General features: G+C 48.6%; 1 protein-coding gene across 3 annotated transcripts in view; it reads left to right on the top strand.

Annotated features, from left to right (window-relative positions):
* The window catches only part of LOC128684470 (glutathione S-transferase 1-1), a 437,568-nt gene that overhangs the window by 298,756 nt on the left and 124,215 nt on the right, over window positions 1-14,597 (top strand). The window lies entirely within an intron of this gene.

Genomic DNA, 14,597 nt, shown 5'->3' with positions numbered 1-14,597 from the left:
CCACAGTGGAAATAAGTTAGACAGTCCTCGATGACGCACTGACTTTCTTGGGTTATCCTGGGTGGCTAACCCTCCGGGGTTAAAAATCCGAACGAAATCTTATCTTATCATAAAAATCTTGATGCTACAATGAAGTTACTTTAGTTTACCCAGTTAAATTTTACGTTTTCTATGATAAACACTAATAAGAGAAAAGAAAACTGTGTTGTCCCAAATCACCAACTAAAGTATTCCGTTCTTACCCAGGAGACCGTTTTAAAGGAATGGTACTTATTCTTAATTAGTTTTTAATAAAGTGCTATGGGTGAGCTGTGTAAATCAAGTTAAAGCAGACACACATACACACAGTCAGGAGCTGTGACTCGACCCCTGAAACCAGTTAGGTGAATACACACACATACACACACGAGCTGTGGATCAACCCGTGCAACCACATATAGGTAAATACACAAATACATCAGGGCCAGAAGCTGTGAATCGACCCCTGCAACCACATATAGGTGAATACACGCCTACAATTTTCGCTGCATTTCGAGGATGGTCAAATTATTTCAGTTTCTCCGTTTATAACTGGCGTTTTCTGTGATAAAAATTCACCAGAGAAAACGTTAATGTTCTTAACCACTAACTAAGGTATTTCGTCTTAACTTTCAAAGGACTGTACAATGTATCATTACATATCATTTATACCGTCATATATCATTATATAAATTACGTATTTAGAGAAATACATTACATGTACACATCTCGATGTGTATTCACTGAGATATGTACATCTAAGTGTATATATATGGTGAGTGATATATACATCTTTAATTTACACTGAAAGTGCTATATACACATCTCGGTGTATACACCAACAAGTATGCACAGGAGCTGTGGCTCAACACCTGCAACCACAAATAGGTGAGTACATTTCCATGTATATATGAGCTACCTCGTGGTTGTTAGGTAAGACACATATGCAACAGTTAGGTATCTTTATTATGAAACGTTTCGCCTACACAGTAGGCTTCTTCAGTCGAGTACAGAAAAGTTGATAGAAGCAGAAGATACTTGAAGACGATGTAATCAGTCCATCACCCTTAATGTTTTGAGGTGGTCAGTCCCTCAGTCTGGAGAAGAGCATTGTTCCATAGTATGAAACAATATGGAGATGAAGTGACAGGATTGGGCTTTTTATAGCGCCAAGAGGTGAGACGTAGGTCACTAGAAGAGGTAAGAACTCAGATGTTGGGAGGTCAGGTCCCTCTCAAATCCAGCCGTTCTCACTAGTAGAGGTTGTCGAAGTTGATTGCAGGTCTGTACCAAGATACCCTTGTGTTGCAGTGTCTGACAGATTAAACATTAAAATGGTATAAAATACCGACAGGTTGTTAGGTAAGACACATATGCAACAGTTAGGTATCTTTATTATGAAACGTTTTGCAAAGATAAAGATACCTAACTGTTGCATATGTGTCTTACCTAACAACCTGTCGGTATTTTATACCATTTTAATGTTCAATGGGCCAGTATGTGACTTGGACCTGCCTAGCATGGGGCAGTATGCCTGCTGCAGTGCTCCTTCTTTCTTGTGTTCTTATGTATGGGTAAGTCTCCCAACACCTGTTGCCCTCGAGTACATAGCAGTAAGTAGGTAGCTGGGAGGTAGTGGACTGATGTGGGTGGCATCCTGGGGGAGGACCTAATGGAAATTAGACTTACTGGGTTACTAATCCTTGTCCTGGGTTACTAACCCTTTTTGAATTATCCTGGGTTATTAGTACTTTGTATTTAATGAGACTTAAGTGTTCCTGAACAATCACAGGAGTCTTGAACAATTACAGGAGTCTTGAACAATCACAGGAGTCTTGAACAATTACAGGAGTCTTGAACAATCACAGGAGTCTTGAACAATTACAGGAGTCTTGAACAATTACAGGAGTCTTGAACAATCACAGGAGTCTTGAACAATCACAGGAGTCTTGAACAATTACAGGAGTCTTGAACAATCACAGGAGTCTTGAACAATCACAGGAGTCTTGAACAATTACAGGAGTCTTGAACAATTACAGGAGTCTTGAACAATCACAGGAGTCTTGAACAATCACAGGAGTCTTGAACAATCACAGGAGTCTTGAACAATCACAGGAGTCTACATGGAGAGTCTTGAACAATCACAGGAGCCTTGAACAATTACAGGAGTCTTGAATAATCACAGGAGTCTTGAACAATCACGGGAGTCTTGAACAATCACGGGAGTCTTGAACAATCACAGGAGTCTTGAACAATCACAGGAGTCTTGAACAATCACGGGAGTCTTGAACAATCACAGGAATCTTGAACAATCACAGGAGTCTACATGGAGAGTCTTGAACAATCACAGGAGTCTTGAACAATCACAGGAGTCTACATGGAGAGTCTTGAACAATCACAGGAGTCTTGAACAATCACAGGAGTCTACATGGAGAGTCTTGAACAATCACAGGAGTCTTGAACAATCACAGGAGTCTTGAACAATCACAGGAATCTTGAACAATCACAGGAGTCTACATGGAGAGTCTTGAACAATCACAGGAGTCTTGAACAATCACAGGAGTCTTGAACAATCACAGGAGTCTTGAACAATCACAGGAGTCTTGAACAATCACAGGAGTCTTGAACAATCACAGGAGTCTTGAACAATCACGGGAGCCTTGAACAATCACAGGAGTCTTGAACAATCACAGGAGTCTTGAACAATCACAGGAGTCTTGAACAATCACAGGAGTCTTGAACAATCACAGGAGTCTTGAACAATCACAGGAGTCTTGAACAATCACAGGAGTCTTGAACAATCACAGGAGTCTTGAACAATCACAGGAGTCTTGAACAATTACAGGAGTCTTGAACAATCACAGGAGTCTTGAACAATCACAGGAGTCTTGAACAATCACAGGAGTCTTGAACAATCACAGGAGTCTTGAACAATCACAGGAGTCTTGAACAATCACAGGAGTCTTGAACAATCACAGGAGTCTTGAACAATCAGGACTTGAACAATCACGGGAGCCTTGAACAATCACAGGAGTCTTGAACAATCACAGGAGTCTTGAACAATCACAGGAGTCTTGAACAATCACAGGAGTCTTGAACAATCACAGGAGTCTTGAACAATCACAGGAGTCTTGAACAATCACAGGAGCCTTGAACAATCACAGGAGTCTTGAACAATCACAGGAGTCTTGAACAATCACAGGAGTCTTGAACAATCACAGGAGTCTTGAACAATCACAGGAGTCTTGAACAATCACAGGAGTCTTGAACAATCACAGGAGTCTTGAACAATCACAGGAGTCTTGAACAAGCACAGGAGTCTTGAACAATAACAACAGGTCACAGAGGTAATGAAATTTTTACGGTAATTTTTATCGATATCAGAGAGTGATTGAAAGAGGTTAGTGAAGCCTTGAGGGTCTGCAGGAAGATAGATGGGGACTGGTGGGGGCTGGAAGTGACTAGAAAGGTACTAGAGGGAACTGGATGAGGCTGGAGGTAATTAGGGAAGTACTGGAGGGGACTATAGGTGACAAGGGAGGTACTGGAGGGGACTAGGTGACAAGGGAAGTACTGGAGGGGACTGGTGAGGCTGGAGGGGACTGGTTCCTTGGTGCTGATAGCTCATCCGCACCGCATCCTGGATCACTGACCTCCCTCCTTCTCTCCCTCCTATATCCCTCCCTTTCTCACTCCCTTTACTACTCATTTAAATCCTCTTCCCTTCCCTTCTTCCGTCACTGTCTCTTCAAGTCTTCCCCTCTCCCTCTCTCCTTTACGTCCTTCCGTCTCTCTCTCTTTCTTTCTCTCTCTCTCTCTCTCTCTCTCTCTCTCTCTCTCTGTCTTCCTACTTCCTTTCCTCCTCCTCCTCCTCCTCCTCTTTCTCTCCCTCTCTCCCTCTCTCCCTCCCTTCCTCCCTCCCTCCCTCCCTCCCTCCCCCTCCCTCCCTCCCCCCTCCCCTCCCCCCCTCCCCCCCCTCCCCCCCACCTCCCTCCCTCCCTCCCTCCTTCCCTCCCTCCCTCCCTCCCTCCCTCCCTCCTTCCCTCAATCCCTACCACCCACCCACCAACCCACCCTCCCTCCCACCAAATCCTCCCTCCCCCCCCCCCTCCTTCCCCCCTGCCTCCCCCCACCTCCCTCCCCCTCCCTCCCCCTTCCTTCCCTCCTCCCTCCCTCCCTCCCTCCCTCCCACCCTCCCTCCTCCCTCCCTCCCACCTCCCTCCCAGACGACTATAAAGTGAAGAATGCTCCAACGTGACCTTGAACTTCGTATTTGCATACCTTAATTGACTTGTGCTGACTTCCAGCTCTTGGGACCCAACCCTGACTTCACCTGTGTTGACTTCCATCTCCTGGGCCCGGCTCTTCACCCTCCTGTTCACTCGTGATGCCATAAGTCTGTGTTCTCTTGCTGTCTCTGCTACCTCTGTTACTGTGTTCTGTTACTGTTGCTGTCTCTGCTACCTCTGTTACTGTGTTCTGTTACTGTTGCTGTCTCTGCTACCTCTGTTACTGTGTTCTGTTACTGTTGCTGTCTCTGCTACCTCTGTTACTGTGTTCTGTTACTGTTGCTGTCTCTGCTACCTCTGTTACTGTGTTCTGTTACTGTTGCTGTCTCTGCTACCTCTGTTTCTGTGTTCTGTTACTGTTGCTGTCTCTGCTACCTCTGTTACTGTGTTCTGTTACTGTTGCTGTCTCTGCTACCTCTGTTACTGTGTTCTGTTACTGTTGCTGTCTCTGCTTCCTCTGTTACTGTGTTCTGTTACTGCTGCTGTCTCTGCTACCTCTGTTACTGTGTTCTGTTACTGTTGCTGTCTCTGCTACCTCTGTTACTGCGTTCTGTTACTGTTCCTGTCTCTGCTACCTCTGTTACTGTGTTCTGTTACTGTTGCTGTCTCTGCTACCTCTGTTACTGTGTTCTGTTACTGTTGCTGTCTCTGCTACCTCTGTTACTGTGTTCTGTTACTGTTGCTGTCTCTGCTACCTCTGTTACTGTGTTCTGTTACTGTTCCTGTCTCTGCTACCTCTGTTACTGTGTTCTGTTACTGTTGCTGTCTCTGCTACCTCTGTTACTGTGTTCTGTTACTGTTGCTGTCTCTGCTACCTCTGTTACTGTGTTCTGTTACTGTTGCTGTCTCTGCTACCTCTGTTACTGTGTTCTGTTATTGTTGCTGTCTCTGCTACCTCTGTTACTGTGTTCTGTTGCTGTTGCTGTCTCTGCTACCTCTGTTACTGTGTTCTGTTACTGCTGCTGTCTCTGCTACCCCTGTTACTGTGTTCTGTTACTGTTGCTGTCTCTGGTACCTCTGTTATTGTGTTCTGTTACTGTTGCTGTCTCTGCTACCTCTGTTACTGTGTTCTGTTACTGTTGCTGTCTATAATATCCCTGTTACTGTGTTCTGTTACTGTTGATGTCTATACTATCCCTGTTACTGTGTTCTGTTGCTGTCCCTGGTCACTTAGCAGCAAGTAAGTACCTGGATGTTAGTGGACTGGTGTGGGTGGCATCCTGAGGGACAAGATTGAGGACCACAATGGTATAAGACAGACGGTCCTCGATGACCCACTGACTTTCTTGGCTTATCCTGGGTGGCTAACCCTCACTACCCTGGGTTATCCTGGGTGACTAACCCTCACTACCCTGGGTAATCCTGGGTGGCTAATCCTCCCTACCCTGGGTTATCCTGAGTGGCTAATCCTCCCTACCCTGGGTTATCCTGAGTGGCTAATCCTCCCTACCCTGGGTTATCCTGGGTGGCTAATCCTCCCTACCCTGGGTTATCCTGAGTGGCTAATCCTCCCTACCCTGGGTTATCCTGGGTGGCTAACCCTCCCTACCCTGGGTTATCCTGGGTGGCTAACCCTCCCTACCCTGGGTTATCCTGGGTGGCTAACCCTCACTACCCTGGGTTATCCTGGGTGGCTAACCCTCTCTACCCTGGGTTATCCTGGGTGGCTAACCCTCCCTACCCTGGGTTATCCTCGGTGGCTAACCCTCACTACCCTGGGTTATCCTGGGTGGCTAACCCTCTCTACCCTGGGTTATCCTGGGTGACTAACCCTCACTACCCTGGGTTATCCTGGGTGGCTAACCCTTCCTACCCTGGGTTATCCTGGGTGGCTAACACTCCCTACCCTGGGTTATCCTGGGTACCTAACCCTTCCTACCCTGGGTTATCCTGGGTGGCTAACCCTCCCTACCCTGGGTTATCCTGGGTACCTAACCCTTCCTACCCTGGGTTATCCTGGGTGGCTAACCCTCCCTACCCTGGGTTATCCGGGGTGCGTAACCCTTCCTACCCTGAGTTATACTGGGTGGCTAACCCTCCCTACCCTGGGTTATCCTCGGTGGCTAACCCTCACTACCCTGGGTTATCCTGGGTGGCTAACCCTCCTTATCCTGGGTTATCCTGAGTGGCTAACCCTCCTTACCCTGGGCTATCCTGGGTGGCTAACCCTCCTTACCCTGGGTTATCCTGGGTGGCTAACCCTCCTTACCCTGGGTTATCCTGGGTGGCTAACCCTCCTTACCCTGGGTTATCCTGAGTGGCTAACCCTCCTTACCCTGGGCTATCGGGAGTGGCTAACCCTCCTTACCCTGGGTTATCCTGGGTGGCTAACCCTCCCTACCCTGGGTTATCCTGGGTGGCTAACCCTCCCTACCCTGGGTTATCCTGGGTGGCTAACCCTCACTACCCTGGGTTATCCTGGGTGGCTAACCCTCCCTACCCTGGGTTATCCTGGGTGGCTAACCCTCCCTACCCTGAGTTATCCTGGGTCGCTAACCCTCCTTTCCCTGGGTTATCCTGGGTGGCTAACCCTCCTTACCCTGGGTTATCCTGGGTGGCTAACCCTCCTTACCCTGGGTTATCCTGGGTGGCTAACCCTCCCTACCCTGGGTTATCCTGGGTGGCTAACCCTCCCTACCCTGGGTTATCCTGGGTGGCTAACCCTCACTACCCTGGGTTATCCTGGGTGGCTAACCCTCTCTACCCTGGATTATCCTGGGTGGCTAACCCTTCCTACTCTGGGCTATCCTGGGTGGCTAACCCTCCCTACCCTGGGTTATCCTGGGTGGCTAACCTTCCCTACCCTGGGTTATCCTGGATTGCTAACCCTCCCTACCCTGGGTTATCCTGGGTGGCTAACCCTCACTACCCTGGGTTATCCTGAGTGGCTAACCCTCCCTACCCATGGTTATCCTGGGTGGCTAACCCTCCCTACCCTGGGTTATCCTGGGTGGCTAACCCTCCCTACCCTGGGTTATCCTGAGTGGCTAACTCTCCCTACCCTGGGTTATCGTGGGTGGCTAACCCTCACTACCCTGGGTTATCCTGGGTGGCTAACCCTCTCTACCCTGGGTTATCCTGGGTGGCTAACCCTTCCTACTCTGGGCTATCCTGGGTGGCTAACCCTCCCTGCCCTGGGTTATCCTGGGTGGCTAACCCTCCCTACCCTGGGTTATCCTGGGTGGCTAACCCTCCCTACCCTAGGTTATCCTGGGTGGCTAACCCTCCCTACCCATGGTTATCCTGGGTGGCTAACCCTCCCTACCCATGGTTATCCTGGGTGGCTAACCCTCCCTACCCTGGGTTATCCTGGGTGGCTAACCCTCCCTACCCTAGGTTATCCTGGGTGGCTAACCCTCCCTACCCATGGTTATCTTGGGTGGCTAACCCTCCCTACCCATGGTTATCCTGGGTGGCTAACCCTCCCTACCCTGGGTTATCCTGGGTGGCTAACCCTTCCTACTCTGGGTTATCCTGGGTGGCTAACCCTTCCTACTCTGGGTTATCCTGGGTGGCTAACCCTTCCTTCTTTGGGTTATCCTGGGTGGCTAACCCTTCCTTCTCTGGGTTATCCTGGGTGGCTAACCCTTCCTACTCTGGGTTATCCTGGGTGGCTAACCCTCCCTACCCTGGGTTATCCTGGGTGGCTAACCCTTCCTTCTCTGGGTTATCCTGGGTGGCTAACCCTCCATGGTTAAAAATCCCAACAAAATCTTATCTTTTATTTTCCTGCCCCCTTCCCTCCTTTCCCCTGCTTCACCCCTCCCCACCTTACCCCTTCCCCTGCTCTTCCCCTCCCCCTCCCACCTAAACCCTTCCGCCTTCTCTTAAATTCATCCATTCCAACTCCCCACCTCCCCACATCACCTGTATATCTGCCTCCCTACCTCACCTCTCCTCCATCCCCTCCCCATCTCACCTCACGCCTACCTTGGTGACCCTAGACGTGTAGGGGTTAGACTTGGGGGGACACGTGAGAGGGGAAGGAACAGAGTAAGGGAGGAAGAGAAGGATGGAGGGGTGTGAATCTAATTTCTCCCCTCGTCCCTCTCTCTCTCTCTCTCTCTCTCTCTCTCTCTCTCTCTCTCTCTCTCTCTCTCTCTCTCGCCACTGGAGGAAGGAGGACCAGCTCCACCTATCCTAAATGGAGGCTCCACTTCTATACATGGGAGGGGATGACTTTAAATGGTGCATCTGGTGTGGCTGCGAACACCACACTGCTGTATATAGCGATGGTGGTGACTGTAGCAGGCAGGGGGGGAGTGAGGAGGGGAGTAGATGGGGGAAGTTACCTGGATTACCTGGAAGTTATTCCGGGGATCAACGCCCCCGCGGCCCGGTCCATGAGAGATAGATGGGGGAGGGGTGGTAGAAGGGGGGTACATGGTTACTGAGGGGTGAGAGGTACGAGGAGGGAGGGGGGGGTAACTGAACTGTTACGTGAGTGACAGGTCACGGGATCATGGGTCACGAGGTCACAGGTCACAGGGTCACGGGTCGTCGGCCTCTTCACTTTTTCGAGTCACGACCGAGTATCAGACGGAAATTATAACTGCCGATGGTGGGAGGGAGGAGGGGAAGAGAGAGCTAACAGTGCCCCCCCCCTTCCCTCTCTCTCTCTCTCTCTCTCTCTCTCTCTCTCTCTCTCTCTCTCTCTCTCTCTCTCTTCTATAAACGCTAAAAAATCTCTAGAGACTAACTGCTTGTCTACCTGGAAAGTGTTCTGGGGATCAACGCCCCCGCGACCCAGTCCTTCACCAGGCCTCGTGGTGGATCATGGCCTGATCAACCAGGCTGTTACTGCTGGCCGCACGTGGTCCAATGTATGAACTACAGCCTGGGTGATCGGGTACTGACTAAAAATATTTGTCCAGCTTCCTGTTGAAGGCAGCCAGGGGTTCTGAAGGCAGCCAGGGGTTCTGAAGGCAGCCAGGGGTTCTGAAGGCAGCCAGGGGTTCTGAAGGCAGCCAGGGGTTCTGAAGGCAGCCAGGGGTTCTGAAGGCAGCCAGGGGTGTTGAAGGCAGCCAGGGGTGTTGAAGGCAGCCAGGGGTTCTGAAGGCAGCCAGGGGTTCTGAAGGCAGCCAGGGGTTCTGAAGGCAGCCAGGGGTTCTGAAGGCAGCCAGGGGTTCTGAATGCAGCCAGGGGTTCTGAAGGCAGCCAGGGGTTCTGAAGGCAGCCAGGGGTGTTGAAGGCAGCCAGGGGTTCTGAAGGCAGCCAGGGGTGTTGAAGGCAGCCAGGGGTGTTGAAGGCAGCCAGGGGTGTTGAAGGCAGCCAGGGGTTCTGAAGGCAGCCAGGGGTTCTGAAGGCAGCCAGGGGTTCTGAAGGCAGCCAGGGGTTCTGAAGGCAGCCAGGGGTTCTGAAGGCAGCCAGGGGTTCTGAAGGCAGCCAGGGGTGTTGAAGGCAGCCAGGGGTTCTGAAGGCAGCCAGGGGTTCTGAAGGCAGCCAGGGGTTCTGAAGGCAGCCAGGGGTTCTGAAGGCAGCCAGGGGTTCTGAAGGCAGCCAGGGGTTCTGAAGGCAGCCAGGGGTTCTGAAGGCAGCCAGGGGTTCTGAAGGCAGCCAGGGGTTCTGAAGGCAGCCAGGGGTGTTGAAGGCAGCCAGGGGTGTTGAAGGCAGCCAGGGGTTCTGAAGGCAGCCAGGGGTTCTGAAGGCAGCCAGGGGTTCTGAAGCCAGCCAGGGGTTCTGAAGGCAGCCAGGGGTTCTGAAGGCAGCCAGGGGTTCTGAAGGCAGCCAGGGGTGTTGAAGGCAGCCAGGGGTTCTGAAGGCAGCCAGGGGTTCTGAAGGCAGCCAGGGGTTCTGAAGGCAGCCAGGGGTTCTGAAGGCAGCCAGGGGTTCTGAAGGCAGCCAGGGGTTCTGAAGGCAGCCAGGGGTTCTGAAGGCAGCCAGGGGTTCTGAAGGCAGCCAGGGGTGTTGAAGGCAGCCAGGGGTTCTGAAGGCAGCCAGGGGTTCTGAAGGCAGCCAGGGGTTCTGAAGGCAGCCAGGGGTTCTGAAGGCAGCCAGGGGTTCTGAAGGCAGCCAGGGGTGTTGAAGGCAGCCAGGTGTCTTGAAGGCAGCAAGGGTCTATTGGTAATTCCCCTCATGCTTGGTGGGAGACTGTTGAACAGTCTTGGGCTCCGGACACTTAATATGTTTCTCTTAGTGTACCAGTAGCGCCCCTACTTATCACTGGGGGTAAATGCACCGTCTGCGCAGTCTTTGGCTTTCGTAGGGAGTGATTTCTGTGTGCAGATTAGGGACCAGTGTCTCTAGGATTTTTCAAGTGTAGATTATCTCTCTCGCCTGCGCTCCAGTGAGTACAAGCCAAGTGCTTCCAAGTGTTCCCAATAATTAAGGTTTTTGACGGAACTTATATGAGCAGTAAAGGTTCTGTGTACATTATCTAGATCTGCAGTTTCACCTGCCTTGAATGGAGCTGTACAACAGTATTCCAGCCTAGAGAGAACAAGTGATTTAAAAAGGATCATTGTTTTGAAGGTTCTCATTATCCATCCTATCATTTTTCTCGCTGATGTGGTAGTGACACTTTTGTGACCTTTGAAGGTGAGATTCTCTGACATTACCACTCCCAGGTCTTTCACACTACTTTTCTGCTCTATTGTATTTCCTCCAATTTTCCATAATGGAGCACTTGGAATATGTCTTCATTGAACATCATATTGTTTTCCGTTGCTCATTGGAAAAGTTAGTTTATATCTTCTTGGAGATTTACCATGTCCTCAGTGGATGACACTCTCGTACAGATCCCAGTATCGTCTGCAAAGGATGATACGGTACTATTGTTTGTATCTCTGTCTGATATAAGGATGAGGAACAGCCTGGAGCTGAGTATTGTGCCTTATGGAACAGCTTTTCACTGTGGCAGGCTCCGACTTAACTGTTTGCCACTACTGTTTGTGTTCGATTGGTTAGAAAGTTGAAGATCCATCTGCCCACTTTGCCAGTTATCCCATTAGCGCGCATTTTGTGCGCTACTACACCATGATCGCACTTGTAAATCTGTGTATACTACATCTGCATTCTGTTTGTCTTCCAAAACATCCAAGACCATATCATAGTGATCCAGTAGTTGCGATAGGCAGGAGCGACCATCCAAGACTATATCATAGTGATCCAGTAGTTGCAAAAGGCAGGATCGACTTGCTCTGAACCCATCCTGCCTGGATTGTTATGTTGTTGGGAAACCAAATGAATTGCGATCATACTTCTTAGAATTCTCTCAAAGATTTTAATAATGTGGAACGTTAGAGCTATTGGTCCACAGTTCTTAGCTATTGCTTTCCTAGCACCTTCGTGGGATTACTCCCGTGTCTATGCTCCCTCTCCATAGCACACTTAAGGCACGCGAAAGGGGTTTCTTGCAGTTCTTAACGAACACGGAGTTCGACGAATCTGAGCCTGAGGCTGAGTGCATGGGCATGTTGTTAATGGCTTTTTCAATGTCCAGTGGAGTTAGGTGTATGTCAGAAATTTTGCATGTGTTGACAGGGTTCTGAGGCTCAGTCATGAAAAAAAAAATCATTTGGATTGTCGATCTTCAGACTAATTAATAGTTCGTTAAACACACTGAGACTTCAGTATCTCACTCATTTTTTGTTGTCCTCTGTGTAAGTTACATCTTGTCTGAGCAAGGGCCCGAAACTAGATGTGGTTTTTATCTTTTTTTGGCATATGAAATCAGAAGATATTTTTTTAATTTCTGTCGATTTCACTAATTACTTTTTGCTCCTCCTGTTTCTCCTGGATCCTGTATGAATCATTTAACTTAAGCTCAATATTTTCCACTTCCCTGGTCAGTGCTTCCTTCCGTGTTTCAGATAATCTTGCCCCTTTGGGCAGCTCAGAGATTCTTCGTCTTTTCCTGTAGAGGGAGTCTCTCTTTTTTTTTTTGTTTTTTTGTTTTTTTACACAGGGTTTGACAAGGTTAAGGATCCATAGCTTTACTGACAGCTATTTACAGGTTAAGGATTCCTAACTTTATTGGCAAGCTAAGAGCTGTTACCTACATCAGCTCATTTGAAAGCATTTTTATTGTTATGAGACATACAAGTAGGGAACAGGATGAAGTTGGAGCCATCTGTGGGCAAGCATTTTCATTTGATCAACTGACTTTATCTCTCTCTCTCTCTCTCTATCATGTGGGAGTTCGAATACGTGGATAGGGTAAAGTAATACTCACGTAGGCTGGTAGTACGTATAATTACGGATAATGTGGGGAGCGCCCAAACAGCCGTACCTATCTCCTTGCTCACTCTCGTATGACTGACTGGCTTAACCCACGAGAATGGCTGACTGGAAGACGTGTAACGATGCACACAGCACGGAGAAGCAGGTAGATGACAGGAGACAGGCTGGATGATAGGCTGACTGGCGTTCACTTCCACAGTCTGGCTTACTGACTGGCTTAATTGCAAAATCCGGGTCAACCCCTCGGAGATTGAAGCAATTAGCACACGAACTAAGCCAGGAAGCTTGAAATGGCTGCAACAGGCTTGCAGGCTACAGGGTGGAGGTTGTGAGGGGAGCGAGTAGCTGGTGGGTGGTACGGTTCACCTTTGACCCTGCCGGCTACTCACAAACAGTCTTCTAACGTCTTGAATTACCCGTAAAAACTTAAATCCACGCTCCACACCGGTGCCACCATTTAGTCATCTACTGGTACACTGGTTACTGGTAACTGGTTACTACTACTGAGATCTCTCTCTCTCTCTCTCTCTCTCTCTCTCTCTCTCTCGCTCTCCAGTTTACTTCTCTTCTTTTTTCTTAGGAATATATACCTTGAATATACATCAGCTGCCAGGAAGTTGATTCTTTCAAGGCACTGGTTTGGATCCTTGTTAATTAAGATATTTTCCCAAGATGTTTCAGTTAAGACATGGTTTACCTGGTCCTAATTAACGTTCTCGTTGTTGAAGTTGAATTTGGTGAAGGCTCCCTCGTAGCTGTATGTATTTTGCTGGTCAGGACTCACGTGCATATAGGTCTGGACTTCGATTAGATTATGATCAGAACTGGTTGGTTTTCACATTATGTTTCTTACCAGGTCCTCATTATTTGTGAAAATAAGTTCGTGTTCTCCAGTCTTGTTGGCTCCACTGTCTGCTGACTTAAAGTGTGTTTATGGCTGAGCTTCAGAAACTCATGAGTGTGTGTCTTATCTGAGCTGCCTCCAGGGATTGTCTTTGCTACATTATTTCCTACATTCTTCCATTTTTATATCTTAGATTGACATCACCCAGCAGCAAGATATTTTTGGATGGAGCTGGAAGACTTTCCAGACAGTAATCAATTTTCAATAATTTTGAACTTTCGGAAAGTTACACATGGTGGCTTATATACAACCACAATGACAAAGTTTTGGTTAGCAATCTTAATTGTTAGAACTTCAACTACATCATTTGAGGTGTTCAGTAACTCTGTGTAAATTAGTGACTCTTCGACATACAGGTCAACCTTCTCTCCCCCTCTTGTTGCCTCTTCTTTCTGTCGCATTTATAACAAAGTTGTTCCATGTTATCCATATTTCGCTGTGAAAGTGGTCTTTGGTGCTCCGTGAAGGCTGTAAGCACACTGACTACACACTGACACACTGACTACACACTGACACACTGACTACACACTGACACACTGACTACAGACTGGCTAAAGTCTAGCTACATACTGGCTACAGACTGACAACAGACTGACAACAGACTGGCTACAGACTGACAATAGACTGGCTACAGACTGACAATAGACTGGCTACAGACTGACAATAGACTGGCTACAGACTGACAATAGACTGGCTACAGACTGGCTACAGACTGGCTACAGACTGACTACAGACTGACAATAGACTGACTACAGACTGACAATAGACTGACTACAGACTGACAATAGACTGGCTACAGACTGACAATAGACTGGCTACAGACTGGCTACAGACTGGCTACAGACTGGCTACAGACTGACTACAGACTGACAATAGACTGACTACAGACTGACAATAGACTGACTACAGACTGACAATAGACTGGCTACAGACTGACAATAGACTGGCTACAGACTGACAATAGACTGGCTACAGACTGGCTACAGACTGGCTACAGACTGACTACAGACTGACAATAGACTGACTACAGACTGACAATAGACTGACTACAGACTGACAATAGACTGGCTACAGACTGACAATAGACTGGCTACAGACTGGCTACAGACTGGCTACAGACTGGCTACAGACTGACTACAGACTGACAATAGACTGACAATAGACTGACTACAGACTGCCTTCTGACTGACATACTGACTACAGGC

This window comes from Cherax quadricarinatus, chromosome 4, assembly GCF_038502225.1.
Source record: "Cherax quadricarinatus isolate ZL_2023a chromosome 4, ASM3850222v1, whole genome shotgun sequence".
Lineage (NCBI taxonomy): Eukaryota > Metazoa > Arthropoda > Malacostraca > Decapoda > Parastacidae > Cherax > Cherax quadricarinatus.
The sequence above is the reverse complement of the archived record's forward strand: the minus strand, read 5'-3'. Positions and strand labels throughout refer to the sequence as shown.